This window comes from Scyliorhinus torazame, chromosome 10 (genome assembly GCF_047496885.1).
Source record: "Scyliorhinus torazame isolate Kashiwa2021f chromosome 10, sScyTor2.1, whole genome shotgun sequence".
Lineage (NCBI taxonomy): Eukaryota > Metazoa > Chordata > Chondrichthyes > Carcharhiniformes > Scyliorhinidae > Scyliorhinus > Scyliorhinus torazame.
Window position 1 is genome coordinate 197548428 of NC_092716.1, and position 18165 is coordinate 197566592.

The window sequence follows — 18165 nt, forward strand, 5'->3', positions numbered from 1 at the left end:
AGATGTCCTTTGTGTAGTTGGTCGAGGACCAGCTTGTGCATGCTGTGCGGAATCACAATCCGGTCCAGCTTTAGGAGGACATCATCAATGACAGCCAAGTCGTCTCGGACATTGTAGAACTGCGGGCACTGTCCTTTGAGCCACCCTCCCGTCATGTGGCGCATCACCCGTTGCAGAAGGGGGTCAGCCGCAGTCTCCCGGCGAATACGGGCCAGACTGGAGTCATCAGCTGGCAGATTTGCCGATGTGAAGGCCACCTGCGCTTCGACCTGACAGACGAACCCCTTCGAATCGGGCGGTGTGCTCACTGCTCTAGATAGGGCATCCGCAATGATGAGGTCCTTTCCCGGGGTGTAGACCAGTTGGAAGTCGTACCTCCGGAGCTTGAGCAGAATGCGTTGGAGGCGTCATCTCGTTCAGGTCCTTGTGTATGATGCTGACCAGGGGACAATGGTCAGTCTCAATGGTAAACTGGGGGAGACCATACACGTAGTCATGGAACTTGTCTATTCCGGTCAGCAAACCCAGGCACTTCTTTTCGATCTGCGCGTAGCGCTGTTCTGTGGGGGTCATGGCCCGCGAGGCATAGGCGACCGGGGCCCATGACGCAGTGTCATCCCGCTGTAGGAGTACCGCCCCAATGCCGGACTGGCTGGCATCAGTCAAAATTTTAGTGTCACGAGATGTGTCGAAAAACGCCAATACCGGGGCTGTGGGAGCTTAATTTTGAGCTCCTCCCATTCCTTCTGGTGTGTGGGCAGCCACTGGAACTCTGTGGACTTCTTGACTAGGTGGCGCAGAGCCGTCGTGTGGGAGGCAAGGTTGGGAATGAACTTCCCCAGGAAGTTGACCATGCCTAGGAAGCGTAGCACTGCTTTCTTGTCTGCCGGCTGCGGCATGGCTGTGATGGCGCTCACCTTGTCTGCATCCGGACGGACCCCTGAACGGGATATGTGGTCCCCCAGAAACTTCAGCTCGGTTTGGCCGAAAGAACACTTTGCTCGGTTGGGTTGAGGCGCAGGCCGTTTTCCCGTGTGCGCGCAAAGACGCGCTGGAGACCATTGATGTGCTGTGGTGTGGTGGACCAGATGATGACGTCGTCCACGTAGACGCGCACCCCTTCAATGCCCTCCATCGTCTGCTCCATGATCCTGTGAAAGACCTCGGATGCAGAGATGATGCCAAATGGCATTCTGTTATAGCAGAACCTGCCGAAAGGGGTGTTGAAGGTGCACCGCTTTCGGCTGGACTGATCCAGTTGGATCTGCCAAAAACCCTTTGAGGCATCCAGTTTTGTGAAGATTTTAGCCCGGGCCATTTCACTCGTGATCTCTTCCCGTTTGGGTATGGGGTAGTGTTCCTTCATTCTGTTGTTGTTGAGGTCTTTTGGATCAATGCAGATCCGGAGCTTGCTGGAGGGCTTCTTAACACACACCATGGAGCTGACCCATGGCGTGGGCTCCGAGACCCGGGACAGCACCCCTTGGCCCTGGAGATCCTGCAGCTGCTGCTTGAGGCGGCCTTTGAGTGGCGCTGGGACCCTGCGAGGTGCGTGAATGACCGGGGTGGCGTCCGGTTTGAGCCGTATCCTGTAGGTGTAGGGCAGTGTTCCCATGTCCTCGAATGCCACCTGGTTGTGGGCGAGGAGCGATTGGAGCTGTGCCCGGAATTCTGCATCCGGGAAGTCAGATGTGCCTTCTGGAGACAGAGCGTGGACTCGTTGCACGAGGTGGAGAACCTTGCATGCCTGTGTGCCTAGCAGGGAGTCCTTTGATGATCCGACTATTTCGAATGAGAGTGTGGCCGTGTGTGTGCTGTGTGTCACCTGGAGCTGGCAGGATCCCATAGCCGGGATAACTTTCCCGTTGTAGTCGACCATCTTGCAACGGGATGGCCGAATTGGTGGTCTGACCTTCATGGTGTAGAAGGCTGACCATGCTATGAGGTTGGCGGAAGCGCCAGTGTCCAGACAGAATGTGATCGGTTGACCATTAGGGTGGCACACCATTCATCACCCGGATTGACAGTGTTCACTTGCACCGGCTGGTTGGACCTGGCTGGAGAAATCCGGTTCCCATCAATGAATGCAACACGGAAGGTGTCCCGGTCGTCTGTGTCACTGGTCTGGATATCGTCTGGGCACGACTCGTAGTAAGGAGGCTGAATTGCCGCTTTAAATGTGCGGCTCCGCAGTTGCCGCACGTCGTGATGTCATGGCGTTCGTTGCGGTCATGCGTCGAGCGCGCCTGCGCATCACGTGCCACTGTGTCGATGTCTTTTTTGGCGCGCATAAACGCGGGAGGCCCCGGAAAGCGCGCGAAATGGCCGCCCTCGTCCGGGCCGCGGGCCGGGAGGAACTCGATCACCTGGACCTGTTCGGCCTCGTAGGACGCCAGCCTCGCCGATCCAGCCGCGTAGGACCCCTGCCGCGCCGATTCGGCCGCTTGAAATTGGGAGTAGCGGCTAGTCGCGTTTTCATGCAGGACACCGGCTTCGATTGCGGAGGCTAGGGTGAGGCCTTTACTTTTTAATAGCTGCTGGCGTAGGGTGCCCGAGGTGACCCCAAAAACAATCTGGTCCCAAATAATTGAATCGGAGGTGATGTCGTAACCGCAGGACTGCGCGAGGATACGGAGGTGCGTAAGGAAGGATAGAAAGGGCTCATCCTTACCCTGCAGGCGCTGCTGGAAGAGATACCTCTCGAAACTCTTGTTGACCTCGACGTTGAAGTGTTGGTCGAGTTTGAGAAGGACCGTCTTGTACTTGGTCTTGTCCTCCCCTTCCGTGAACACCAGGGAATTGTAGACATGGATGGCGTGTTGACCTGCCGTGGAGAGGAGGATGGCGATCTTTCTGGTGTCCGAAGCGCGCTCCTTTTCGTTGGCTTCTATGCAGAGCTGGAAGCGCTGTTTGAACAGCTTCCAATTGACGCCGAGGTTTCCAGCGACTTGTAGCAGCTGCGGCGTGCTGACTGTGTCCATGGCGCAGGATGGCAGATTCTGGAGGATTCGTAGGTAGGTCCCACAGTAACTCCTGGTACTATGATATGTTGGGTACTCTGCTACACAGACGAACCAACACGGTTGTGAATGGTACAACTCAGTTTTATTACTAACATTTATTTACAGTGGTAAACTGGTTACTGAGGTTCGATCATAACCCTAGAATCTGTGGACCTATTCCTAATACTATATTGGAGTGGTACTCAGCACATGGTGGATGTCTGAGTGGCTTGCTGTGAGTTCTGTGCCATGAGCTGTCTCCTGCTGGAATGCCCGGGAAGTGTCGTGTTCCCTGTTTAGTAGTGTGTATGCTCTTGCCTGTGATTGGCTGTGGTGTTGTGTGTGTGTTGATTGGTCCGTTGATCTGTCCATCAGTATGTATGTATGTTTGTACCAGGATGTTTACCTGAATATCATGACACTCATCACCTCGCTGAGAGCCGTCAGCCTGGCCCTGTAAAGATCCAGAACCCACCTAATCTCTGGACTACCAGTGGCACTGCTGGGAAAAGATAACTGCTGGCAATTTGGCTGGCTGGTAGCTCAATGAGGTGGCAGGTGCTGTTAAATGGCTGTAAGGTGTGCCGGCAAGGGCAGGCAGGCAGGCTCATGACCTCTAAATCAGGGGGTGGGGACCTCACCTGCAGCATAAAAAATTCAACACCGAGAAACAGGTATGCATGAGCTGGCTCTCAGTATAGCCAAGGGACAGGCTCCTAGACCCATTATAAGAATGGCCCCGCAAACCTTGAACAGGAGGAACCAAACCCAAGGTGCCAGCCTTCTGGAATCTCAGTTAAAAGAACCTTCGTAGGAAATAAAAAATATTTTTTGAATACCAACCTATATGGGACCGCCCCCCCCCCCCTCCCCCGCGCGCAATGGTGCTTCCCAAAGGGGTGTCCCAGCCCTGCCAGAGGACACTGCTCCCCCTAGTGGGCTTATCCCCGGAAGGTTCGCTTTGCCTGGTTCCTGTTTTTAAAAACCAGTGGGAGGGGATGATATAGTGAGGAAGCCCTATACTAGATATTAATCAATTTAAATGAGGTTCCCGACCTACCAAGATGAGAACCTCGTTATGTCAATGGCGCAGGATGTACGTCACTGTTTGCTGTGGCACAAAATCCCAGCCATTGTTTCTGTATATGCTGTCATGTGAGAATACCTTTAAGAAATGGGTGTTTATAAATGGGTATGTATATAAATATCTGTAGTGAGAGTACCTTTAAGGAATGGGTGTTTACTACTGCAGTGATGTCAGAGAGTGGGTGGAGCTGGACTGTGTCAGCTTTTTACTTTTGTTTTCGGCTGTTTGCTGCAGGGTGTGTTTTAGTTTCGTTTTCAGAGCTGGATTGCTGCAGTCACAGCCAGAAGGTGCATTAGAATCTCTCTCTGTAATCTAAAGAATGTAAATCAATCATTTGGTGATTTAAAACTAATAACTGCTCTCAGTAGTGACTTTAACCTGATGTGCTTCTGTTAAAAATTCTTTTTTAAGTCTTATGGCTGTTGAAAAGGAAAGCTTAAAGGATTACTTAGTGTTGTATTCTTTGGGGGTTGTATTTAAATTAATGGTTGCTAAGATGTTCATTGTATGTTTTAAAAAGGTTAACTTGAGTTCATAGAATAAACATTGTTTTGCTTTAAAAAAATACTTTTCCATTTCTGCTGTACCACACCTGTAGAGTGAGCCGTGTGCTCCCCACACCACAATCTATTAAAAGTTGTGGGTCAGGTGAACTCCATGATACACTTTGGGGTTCTTTAAACCCTGGCCCATAACAATGCACATACACATGTATATCCATATGTATTCTGTATCACATCATCTAGAAGATAAATTTCATTACAGGTAAATGTCCTTAAAGGTAACATTTTGTTCATGTGACCTTTTCTAACAGCTTGCATTTATATAGCACCTTTAAACGTAATAAAATTTTCCCAAGTGTTTCCCAAGAGCATTACAGAGCAAAATATGACACTGAAGCCGATAAAGAGACAATTGGTCAGACGACCAATAGCTGTGTCAAAGAGGTAGCTTTAAGGAGCCTCCTATAGGAGAAGTGAGGTGAGGTATGGGGCAGAGAGGTGTAGACAGGGTACTGCAGAGCTCACAGCCAGCTGAACCAAGGCCGCCAAGGGTTGAGCGATTGAAATTGGGGATCGAATAGAATTCCTATATTGTTGAAGGAGGCTATTTGGCCCATCGGGATTGCACCAACCCGCTGAAAGAGCACCTGACCGTGTGTGTCGGAATTTCTGCTGTTCTTGTTGTTGGTGTTTGTGGTGAGTTCTATGCCCAGGAAAGTGACACGATTGCTGTCTCATTGATTGGCGAGAGTGCCGTGGACAGGACTGCTGGAATGTGCCCTGCAGCCTACCTGCAGTAATGCTGACATCTTCTGCAGAATAAACGCTATGTTGGACAACTCTCTGGATTTCCCCGCCCTATCCCTATAATCCCAAAACCCCACCTAACCTGCACATCTTTGGACCCTCAGGAACAAGTTAGTGTAGTCAATCCACCTAACCTGCACTTCTTTTGACTGTGGGAGGAAACCGGAGCACCCGGAGGAAACCCACGCAGACACGGGAAGAAAGTGCAAACTCCAGAAAGTCACCCAAAGCAGGAATTGAACCCGGGTTTCTGGTGCTATGAGACAGCAGTACTAACCACTGTGCCACCCTGTGCAGAGACAGCAGTACTAACCACTATGCCACCCTGTGCAGAGACAGCAGTACTAACCACTATGCCACCCTGTGCAGAGACAGCAGTACTAACCACTATGCCACCCTGTGCAGAGAACGGTGCGAAGCAGAGGAGACCAGAATTAAAATCTGAGGTTTTTGGGGATGGAGGAAATTATGGAGGTAGAGAGGAACGAATTATGGAGAATTTTAAAACGAGGATGAAAATTCTAAAACCGAGACCGAGACTTTGTTTGACTGGGAGCCAGTGTTGGTCAGCAAACATGGGTGATGGGTGAGCAGGACTTGAGTGAATCAGGATGTGGGCAACAGAGTTTATGGAGGGCAGTATCTGGGAGGGCAGCTGAGAACGCATTGGAATAGTCAAACCTAGAGGTAACTGTGGTAATCACCACTGTTGTATATATTAGGAGATTTGTGGCAAGGCCCTGTACTACAGGTACGGGGGTAGTCGCTGCATGCTGGCTCCACCCAGTAGGCGGAGTATAAATATGTGTGCTCCCCATACAGCAGCCATTTCACCAGCTGCTGTAGGAGGCCACACATCTTAGTGTAATAAAGCCTCAGTTGTATTCAACTCTCGTCTTTGTGCAATTGATCGTGCATCAATTTATAACACTAAAGTTTTCAGAAGTTGGACCTCCGTATTAAGCCGGATTGCCTACAGCTGGATCCGCAATCAAGCAACGCCAAAATGGACTTTGAACATTGGCTAGCTCGGTTTGAAGCTTACATCAGGTCTGCACCAGACCCAATTCCGAAAGCTCAGAAGATCCAGATTTTCTACTCGCGGCTGAGACCCAAAGATTTTCTGCTTATCCAGGACGCGCTGACCTATGATGAAGCCATGGCGCTACTGAAAGAGAACAATGCCCAGCGGACAAACACGCTCTTCGCCTGATGCATACTCTCTACTCGTAGTCAGCTCCCTGGAGAGTCTGTAGAAGATTTCTGGCGTGCTTTAATTCCCCTGGTCAGAGACTGTGACTGTCAGGCCGTCACGCCCACGGAACATTCGAACCTTCTCATGCGGGACGCTTTCGTCACAGGGATAGAGTCAGACCACATCCGCCAGTGATTTTTAGAGGGGGCTATGCTCGACCTCTCAGAAACCAAAAAGCTGGCGCTATCCATGACAATCGCCTCGCGCAATATCCAGGCCGACTCCCCCGGCCGCGCGGCCCACTCCTCCTACGCATCGTGGACTCCGCATATGGCCGCCCCACCGGGGACCCCACTCAGCCAATCCTACGTCTGTGCCACGCACCAGCTAGCCAACCACTGGGGCTCCAGATGTTACTTCTGTGGGCAGCAAAAACACCCCCGCCAACGCTGCCCGGCCCGCAGGGCCCTTTGCAAGGCCTGCGGCAAGAAGGGGCACTTCGCCGTGGTGTGCCAGGGCCGCTCAGTCGCTGCGATCGCCCCGACCCCCCCCCCCCCCCCCCCCCACTGCGTACGGACCGTGGGCGCTGCCATCATCCCCTCCTCGGACCACGCGCGGCCAGTGGGTGCCGCCATCTTCCCCTCCTCGGACCACGTGCGGCTCATGGGTACCGCCATCTTTTTCAACCCCCCGCTACGTGCGGCCCGTGAGCGCCGCCATATTGTCCACCTCAGGATCTCCAGGGGCCGCCATCTTGTCTTCCCCCACGGCACATGGACGCCACCATCGTACCAGGACCCGTGCCCTCCGGGCACCCCATTGTCCGACACCAGCGACGACCAGCCGCAATTCGCCTCGGTCACGATTGACCAGTCTCACCCACACAATCTAGCCACCACCTTGACAAGCGTGAAGATCGATGGGCACGAGATCTCCTCTCTGCTGGACTCCGGGTGCACCGAAAGCTTCTTCCATCCCGATACGGTGAGGCGCTGCTCCCTCGCGGTACACCCCGCCAATCAAAGAATCTCCCTGGCCTCCGGTCCCACTCCGTGGCGATCCGGCGGTACTGTGTCGCCACGCTCACGTTCCAGGGCGTAGTATTCAGCGGCGTCCGCCTCTACGTCCTCCCCAACTTCTGCGCTGCCCTGCTACTCGGCCTGGACTTAGTGTAACATCCAGAGCCTAACATTGAAATTTGGCGGGCCCCTACCACCCCTTACTGTGTGTGGCCTCGCAACCCTAAAGGTTGACCCACCTTCCCTATACGCAAACCTAACCCCGGATTGCAAACCCATCGCCACCAGGAGCAGACGGTACAGCACCCAGGACAGGACCTTCATCAGGCCCGAGGTCCAGCGGCTGCTTCGGGAAGGCATCGTCGAGGCCAGCAACAGCCCCTGGAGAGCCCAAGTGGTCGTGGTGAAAACTGGGGAGAAACACCGAATGGTCGTGGACAACCAGACCATCAATCGGTACACGCAGCTCGATGCGTACCCCCTCCCATGCATATCTGATATGGTCAATCACATTGCACAGTACCGGGTCTTCTCAACTGTAGACCTAAAATCCGCCTACTGCCAGCTCCCCATCCGTAAGGCGGACCGCCCATACGCTACCTTCGAGGCAGATGGCCACCTCTTCCATTTTCTTGGGGTCCCCTTCGGCGTCACCAACGGGGTCTCGGTCTTCCAAAGGGAGATGGACCGAATGGTCGACCGGTACGGGCTGCGGGCCACTTTCCCGTACCTGGACAATGTCACCATCTGCGGCCACGATCAGCAGGACCATGATGCCAACCTTGCCAAATTTCTCCACACCGCCACTCTCCGAAACCTCACCTATAACAAGGAGAAGTGTGTATTCAGCATGAACCGCTTAGCATTCCTCGGCTATGTGGTCCAGAACGGAGTTCTGGGGCCCGACCCCGACCGCATGTGCACCCTCCTGGAACTCCCCTTTCCCCACTGCACGAACGCCCTCGTACGCTGCCTGGGGTTCTTTTCTTACTACGCCCAGTGGGTCCCAAACTATGCGGACAAGGCCCGCCCACTCATCCAGTCCACTCTTTTCCCCCTGATGGCCGAGGCTCAACAGGCCATCAACCGTATTAGGGCCGACATCGCCAAGGCCGTGATGCACGCAGTCGACGAGACGTTGCCCTTTCAAGCGGAGAGCGACGCATCTAGACGTCGCTCTAGCCGCCACCCTCAACCAGGCAGGCAGGCCCATGGCATTCTTTTCACGAACCCTTCATGCCTCCGAAATTTGACACTCCTCCGTTGAAAAAGAGACCTGGGTTTTGGTTGAAGATGTGCGGCATTGGAGGCATTACCTGGCCGGCAGGAGATTCACTCTCCTCACTGACCAACGGTCGGTAGCTTCCATGTTTAACAACACACAGAGGGGCAAGATCAAAAACGATAAAATCTTGCGGTGGAGGATCGAGCTCTCCACCTACAACTACGAGATTTTGTATCGCCCCAGTAAGCTCAACGAGCCCCCCGATGCCCTACCCCGAGGTACATGTACCAGCGCACAGGTGGACCGTCTCCGGACTCTGCATGACGACCTTTGTCACCTGGGAGTCACACAGTTGTACCACTTCATCACAGCTGGCAATCTGCCCTACTCCGTCGAGGAAGTACAGGCAATCACCAGAGACTGCCAGGTCTGTGCGGAGTGCAAACTGCACTTCTACCAGCCGGACCGCGCGCGCCTGGTGAAGGCCTCCCGCCCCTTTGAACACCTCAGCGTGGATTTCCCGCCCTTCCCCTCCACCAACCGTAACATGTATTTCCTCAGTGTGGTCGATGAGTACTCCAGATTCCCCTTCGCCATCCCATGCCCCGACATGACATCTGCCACTGTCATCGAAGCCCTCAACACCATCTTCGCTCTGTTCGACTTCCCCGCCGACATCCACAGCGAAAGGGGATCCTCATTCATGAGTAATGAGCTGCGTCAGTTCCTGCTCAGCAGGGGTATCGCCTCCAGCAGGACGACCAGCTATAACCTCCGGGGAAACAGGCAGGTGGAGACGGAGAACGGGACGGTCTGGAGGACCGTCCAGCTGGCCCTACAATCCAGAAATCTCCCGGCCTCCCGCTGGCAGGAGGTCCTCCTCGATGCACTGCACTCCATTCGGTCGCTACTATGTAATGCGACTAACGACACACCCCATGAACGTCTCTTCGCCTTCCCCAGGAAGTCCACATCCGGGGTGTCGCTCCCGACTTGGCTCGCAGCTCCAGGACCTGTATTCCGTAAGCACGTACGTCTCCACAAGGCGGACCCGTTGGTTGAAAGGGTGCAGTTACTCCACGCTAACCCCTAGTATGCCTATGTAGCGTACCCCGACAGCTGCCAGGATACTGTCTCCCTCAGGGACCTGGCTCCAGCAGGTTCCCCACACACACACACACCTCCGGCTCGGCCCCACCGTCCCCCCTCCCCGACGCACCCAGCAGCATCCCCCCCGGAACCATCAATCCTCCCCCTGCCCACGCCCGAGGATGAGGAGGATTTCGGCACGCTCCCGGAGTCACCGAGGACCAGATCAGCACTGGAATCGCTGCCACCACTGCATCGCTCCCAACGTCAGATCAAGGCCCCGGACCGGCTAAACCTGTAATTCAACCTGTAAAGCACCATGTACGGACTCCAAAATTTTATTTGCCTCTGTATATTAAAACTTGTTCTGTATATAGTTCTCCGCCACCCTCGCCGGACTCAATTTTAACAGGGGGTAAATGTGGTAATCACCACTGTTGTGTATATTAGGAGATGTGTGGTAAGGCTCCTGTACTACAGGCACGGGGGTAGTCCCTGCCTGCTGGCTCCACCCAGTAGGCGGAGTATAAATGTGTGCTCCCCATACAGCAGCCATTTCGCCAGCTGCTGTCGGAGGCCACACATCTTAGTGTAATAAAGCCTCGGTTGTATTCAACTCGCGTCTTTGTGCAAATGATCGTGCATCAGTAACAAAGGGATGAAGGTTTTCAGCAACAGATCAGCTGAGGCATGGTGATAATCTTTATTGTCGCAAGTATGCTTGCATTAACACTGCAATGAAGTTACTGTGAAAAGCCCCGAGTCGCACATTCCGGCGCCTGTTAGGGTACACTGAGGGAGAATTCAAAATGTCCAAATTACCTTACAGCACGTTTTTCGGGACTTGTGGTGGAAACCGGAGCACCCGGAGAAAACCCACGCAGACACGGGGAGAACGTGCAGATTCCACACAGACAGTGACCTAAGCCGGGAATCGAACCTGGGGCCCTGGAGCTGTGAAGCAACAGTGCTAACCACTGATATTACATTGAGCTTGTGAACCAATTGGCTTAGCCTCGGGATAAAGTCAGTAGCTGTGGATCAGAGTTAGCAGCAGCAGCAATTACTTTGTCTTCCCAATATTTAAATTAAGGAGACTTCTGCTCATCCAACACAGAACGTCAGATAAGCAGTCTGATAATTTAGAGACCATGGAAGAGCTGAGGAGGTGCTGGTGAGGTTGGGCTGGGTGTTGTCAGCGTACATGTAAAAACTAATACTGTGCCATTGGACAGTGTCACCAAGGGATAGTTTGCAGGTAAGAAAAGGGGAGGGGCCAAGAGTAGATCAAATAGGACACTGGGAGCAGGCAGAGAAGCCATTGCAAGTGATGCTCTGGCTATGATTAGATAAATAAGAATGGAACCAGATTAGAGCAGTCCCACCCAGCTGAATGACATTGGAGGAAGATAGTATGGCCAACCTTGCCAAAGACTGCACGCAGGTTGAGAAGGACGAAGGCGGAACACTTACTTTTTATTACAGTTGCACAGGAGGTCGTTGGTGATGTTTAGTTTTTGTAGTATGACCGGCTTAGAAATTTTACTGGGTTTAAACATGGGCTTTATTTCTCCAAGTGTGGCATAGAGATTTATGCCAAAAGGTTCAGTTACGTACTCGGGAGTTTCCTGTGATGTTGCTTGCAGTTAATCAGAGGAACTGGTGAGTATCACTATCAACTTGATTCCTGGGTGGTAACCTGGCGGAGCGTCCATTGTGGAAGTCACAGATTTTCATCCCACTCAAAATGGTTGGCCTTTACAACAGAGCAGAGGTCGACTCTCAATTCTCCGTTTTTGAGGTCAGGAATTGGCTGTTCCCTTGTCCTGTGTCTAACAGCTGCGGTCATTGTACCAAATTGCAATGCCACCTAAGTGGCATGTTTGAAATGTTACTCTGTTAGATCTTTGCAATGAGACAGAACACCAGGTTTTACAATTATGAGGAAGGGAGGACATCAGGATTTACAATTGCTGCATTAAATATTGATAGACTGAGGGCATTATTGTGGTAAAGCTAACTCAAAAGATTTTAATGGGTTATGATTAACCGTAACAATATATCAAAGGCATTATATCATCTTCATTAGTTAGATTTTCCCTTTTTAGGTGGCAAGTTGCTGAAAGTGCGAGCTAATAATGATGCACCGAAGGGGAAGTAGGGCACCTGGAACCTGAATATCTCCTGGGTATATCCTTAAGCAATCAGATTTAAGGATTGGGAAATAAACACCACAAGGACTAAGAAGGAATTGTAAATTAGAATGGGTGAATTCATGTGAAATCATGTACAGAAAGAGAAATATGTGAGGGGAAGATAAGAGGTTTCAATTTTTTTAAATGTTAAAGATTGTTCAATTTTACATTGTTAAAATTTCCAAAACAATTAAAACTTTAAGGAGTGAGACTCCAGACTTCTAATCATTAATTTTCAGTGTCAAATTGGTTGTTTGGCAGTAATTAGTACTCCCACACCTTTGCCTCTGGCTTCCCCAAGGATCTATCCTTGGCCTCCTTGGCCTCCTTGGCGTCATCTACATGCTGAACCTTGGTGACATCATTCAAAGGGACACCTCCATTGTCACTAAATTGTCAGACAACCTATCTGATAATCGTGACAGGTGACCAGAAATTCCTGACCAGTCTGACACGAAACAGACTATTTGCAAGCTTGGTGTCATTTATGACCCCAACGTGATACATCCGAATACACACATAGGGGGAAATGGTGACATAGGGGTAATGTCACTGGGCTAGTAATTCAGAGGCCCAGGCCAATGCTCTCAGACCCTGATTCAAATCCTACCGTGGCAACTGATGGAATTTTAAATTCCATTAATAAATCTAAAAAATAAAACTAGCCTCCGTAATGGTGGTCATGGAAGTATCATCACTTGTCTTTTAAAAACCCACCTGGTTCACTGATGTCCTTCAGGGAAGGAAATCTGCCACCTTCCTTGGTCTGGCCTACATGTGATTCCAGATCCACAGCAATGTGGTTGACTCTTAACTGCTCTCTGAAATGGCCAAGCAAGCTACTCAGTTCAAGGGCAATTGGCATTGCACAACAAGTGCTGGTCTTAACAGCAATGCCCACATCCCATCAAAATATATAGAATAAAGGAAATCCCCAATTTTAATTGCTCTATCATTGGCAACCATACCTTCAACTGGCTGGGCCCTAAACTTTGGAAATCCCTCCCTATGTCTTTCTACCTCTCTCTTCCTTGAGGCTCCTTAAAGCTGACCTCTTTGATCAAGCTTTTGGCCATCGGTATATAATTTTGTTCTATAGCACTCCTGGGGATGTTTTATTACAGTAGATGTGCTGTGCGAGTTATTGTTAACACACTGCTAAGAGGTATTAAGAATTTAAATCAATTACTTCACTTTTGTGATGAGTTTAGTTCTTATCTACCATGCAGCAAGTCCTTCTAATTTGTACGGATGGTCATATGCGAAGCCATTTAATGCATTTACATGGTGAACCAGACATCATGGTGTCATTTTCACTATTAATAAAGGTGCCCACTGGCACCTTCTCTGGGTTAGATATGTGGCCACGCCTGCATCACCCATAGTACCTAAAGCACTGAAGAAACATGAAGCTGAGAGAGGGTTTTGGATGATGTTGAAGGATTGCAGCTCAAAGTGGTGATACTAATTACCTTTTTCTTTGCCCACTCCTTGTTGAGACCTACACCAAAAATGAAAAAATTGTTTTTATTTTGTATGTCATGAGGCACTGTGATTCCTTCTCCGTCAAATTCCAAGTCATGCATTCTGGACATCATGAAGCAAGAGTGGAAAATAAATTAAAAACCTATGTTCATTCTTTTGTGAAGGATGGGCGAGACTGCTGAGAGAACTTGAAGAACTAATTCAATTGACGGAGTCTAGTAGACATTAAGAAACCTCCAGAGCTTTGCTCACTGGCTTGATGATGCCATCCGATGCTCTCAAATGTGATTATCGATCTTGTAATTCCCTTGAGGTAGCCATAATTCCCATTTAAATCAGACTCCATGTCGGATGTGTTGGAGCTGAGGCTCTGTTCCCATATTATCATTAATCAAGCAAATATACAATGACGCTCTGATCACCTTATTAACAGTTGCTGCCTTGGATATAGAGAGTTGTTTGTGTGTCTCCGATGTACAAATCTGCTTAATTGCAACAATCTGGATTAGGTGCAGGCTGTGCAGGACGGCTTGTGAAGGTGTGATGGCACCAAGTGTTTTTAAGTGCTGTTGCTCAAAGTACAGGGTTTTGTAAGTACCATGTGACCCACATTTGCTAAGGTGGAGGTATGACAACATCTAATTGTGAAGTAAACTCAAACTCTGGTCACTCAGAGTTTAATTGCTGCTTTTGGGCAGGAAACTTTGCAAATTGTTTAAGTGCTTGACAATTTGAGCTGTAGTTCAGAAGGACACAGCCATAAATAGTAAACATTCATTCTCATGATTGTTTTGTTACGGTAGCGAAGTGTGACGGCTAGAATTTACAGACTCCAGTCTGTCTGCTAATGTGTTGACATGCCATTTCTAAAGAATGATATTGGAAACCGATAGATGTAGCCAAATAATGTAAAAAAAGATTAGCTGATAAGAAAATTTCACCAATGCCTCATTCAATACACAATGGATGGAAACTCTGGTTAGTGTTTGTGCTGGCAACGTAGATTTTTGTAGAATAAGTTCATTGGTTTGCTTTTGGAGTTCTAAAAGCTGGCGTTGCTTTTCTGAGCAGAGCAGTTCAATTTTTGGATGTTACCATTAAAGGTAACAGGCTTTTAAAAAATTAATTTGCGGGATGTGGGCATTGCAGGATAGGCCAGAATTTATTGCCTATCCCTAACTGCCCTTTGAATTTATTGCCTATCCCTAACTGCCCATTGAACTTGAATAGCTTGCTGGCCATTTCTGAGGACATTTAAAAGTAAACCACATTGCTATGGGTTTGGAGTCACGTGTAGGCCAGAGGAGGTAAGGATGACCGATTTCCTTCCTTAAAGGACATTAGTAAACCAGATGAGTTGTTACGACAATGGTTTCATGGTCATCATTAGACTTTAAATTACAGATTGAAATTTCGAACCAGAACATTTCCCCCTCGCCTCTGGATTACTAGCGGTGACGTTAACACGATGCCACTGTCCCCCACCCCCCTCCCCCAGGTTGAGAGGATTCCTTACCTATTACTGACTCGTGTTTGCTGGCACAGTGCAGCCCATTTGTAGCTGAATCCCAAATCCATGCCGTTGTTTTCTCTTGTCTCAACTATTCTAATATTGTCCTGGTGAACTCCCACCTTCCATCCTCCTTTTAAACGTGAACTAATCCAAAATGCTACTTCCCGTTTCAAAGCTCGCACCGAATCCGGTTTCTTCATTATCCACTGACCATGGTTCCCATTCTGCCAAAGCGTTGAATTTACAGTTTTCATCCTTCTTTTCCAATCCCTATGTGGCTTTGCCCCTCCTGAAACACTACAACCCTCCGAAACACTACAACCCTTCAAGATCTCTGTGCTCCTCCAATTCCAGCCTATTGTCCATTCCTAATTCTTTCCTTCTCACAATTGGTGGAGGTGCCTTCAACTGCCTTGGCCCTTGGCTCTGGAATTCCTTAACTAAACCCCTCTCCCACTTTCTGATCCATTCGGATCCTCCATAAAATACAAGTATTTGACCAAGCTTTTGGTTAACCCTCCCGATATCTCCTTGAGCGGCTTGCTGCCAAATTCTTTTTGATGGTTGTCCCTTGTGTTAAAGACACTGGGGGCGCGGGTGCAATAATGCTGTGATTGCCCGAAAGTGAGAATCTCGCTGGTGAGATCTCAGGATATCTTTCCTCTGCACCATTCCCCACCCCCACCCAAGGGGCAGTGCCAAGGAGGTTTCTTCTGGAGACCTTCATTAGGCTGGGATCCCTGTGCACGTGGGGAGGAAGAGGGGGGGGGGGGGTGGATTGGGAGTGTAGGGTGGATCTGATTTGGGGAGGGGGCGTTTCCATGCCTGTGGAGGGGGGTGGTCGTTCATAGTTTTCTTTCATGTTCTGGAGATTAGGTTTCCTCACCACCTTCAGCTCTTAGTGGGTGGAATTTTCCTTTTCTTCTATATATCATGTTTTACTGACCTGTTGGAGAGTATACCGTGCACATATGCCATTAATTCTATGTAATTTAAATTACATTTGCTTTGGATGAAAATGGTGTGAAAAATGTTTTGCACTGAAGCAAGTGGTGGGAGCTCAGGAGAGATTTGACAAAGATGTCTTGGGCGCAAGACAAAGGGAGCGTTAATGATGGTGTTCAAGACTGAAGACTTTGTGGCTGCTTGACGGCTTCTTGAACTTCTGTATACTGGCTGAGTACAGATGTACATATTGGGAGGGGCATAAAAGAACTGTCAAGTTGTTCATCTAAATAATACATACTTTCCACATACATGAGTACTCCTATCTATGTAACTTGTTCCAGCCCTACAACCCTTTCAAGATCTTTGCATTATTCCACACTTGGCCAATTGCGCATCCTCAGGTTTTATTGCTCCACCATTGGTAGTCATGCCTTCATTGCCTCGGTCCTAAATCAGTGATGGACACTTAGTGGCCCTTCTTCTTCTCAATGGGCCGCAAGATTAAAATCAGGCTTGTTCATTAACCATGACCCCATGAATACGATTAATTTAATGCATGCCAAATATTTTGTAACCAGTTATAGAAAATGTTGAATCATTTATATATTCATAGAACTGTCATCAACTTCAAATGGTGAAAAACAAAATAAATATGTACACTTCGGACACAGAGGGAATGCATCCCATATGAGATCCGGGCTGCAGATTGCCACCACTGGCCTAAGTTCTGACATTAATCCAGTAAATCGCACAGAAACAGAGTTGCTATTTTGAATGTGATGGGTTTTATAATGTATAAAATGGAGTGGAATAAATAGAAGGGAGGTGGGTGCTTAGGCAAAATTTGATAAATTTGAAAGATGTCTTGGGCTCAAGACAAAAGAAGTGTCAATGGTAGTGTTAAAGACTGAAGAAAGTGCTAATCGTGGCTTAAAGGTAAAATAGCAGAATATGTCAAAGTGCAGTCAAAGTCTGTTGATTTTCAGATGGGATCATGAAGTGCTATTCATTCTCTAAATTGCAATTAAAGTCTGGCCCCACTTTGTTTACATAACAATTGGGCTTTCGAGCCATAAAGGGAAAGATCACGTAAGCTAGCTCAACTCTGTTTCTTGCACCACCAGGAGGTCAAGATTCTGTTTCAATAGATGCTGAATAAGAATGGCTGGGGAGATTTTCTGAGATGTAATTGTCTCTGGGTTTTAAAGGTGTCACTGTCCTTTTCTTCAGCTGCTATTTTTTGCAGAATGACCAGTTTCTCTCTGGTTCTTGGGACAGCAGATTTGTTAGCTGAAGACCATTTTGGTCATGTGATCAACTGCTATTGCTCACCCAGAATGGTTTGGAAATCTGAAACCATTGCTATGCAATGGGGGATAGGTGATGACCATTCGCACTTGATTGGGGTTAACTTTGCTTTTTGGGTAAACTACAAAACAAGAGCAGGTGTAAATTCAACAGATGGGTTTCTTTTGTGCACATCCAGTCAAGGGGGAGGCTCCGACCCATGGTTATTCAATCAGGTTGGAGGCAAGGGCAGCATGGTGGCGCAGTGGATTAGCCCTGCTGCCTCACGGCACCCTGGTCCCAGGTTCGATCCCGGCTCTGGGTCACTGTCCGTGTGGAGTTTGCACATTCTCCCCCATGTCTGCGTGGGTTTCACCCCCACAACCCAATGATGTGCAGGCCAGGTGGATTGGCCACGCTAAATTGTCCCTGAATTGGGAAAAATGAATTGGGTACTCTAAATTTTTTTTTAAAAAAGCTTGGAGGCAGAAATTGCAAAAGTCACCTAATCTTTGACCGACATCTAATAATAATAATCACTTATTGTCACAAGTAGGCTTCAGTGAAGTTACTGTGAAAAGCCCCTAGTTGCCACATTCTGGCACCTGTTCGGGGAGGCCGGTATGGGAATTGAACCGTGCTGCTGGCACCTTAACCGTTTTCTGTGTGTCTATATTTAAATAAAAGACCGTTCCAGAAAACTACACACACAATGCAGTCCTACTTAAAGGTATGAGTTGGGCATACCGTCACTGGGCATGACCCTTGGATTTAACCTGGTACACCAGGTTTTCCCCACCCCACTCTGCT

At 49.2% G+C, this 18165-nt stretch overlaps 1 protein-coding gene across 3 annotated transcripts in view; it reads left to right on the plus strand.

Moving 5' to 3' along the window:
- Positions 1 to 18165, plus strand: part of mapk8ip1b (mitogen-activated protein kinase 8 interacting protein 1b) — a 263887-nt gene that overhangs the window by 79137 nt on the left and 166585 nt on the right. The window lies entirely within an intron of this gene.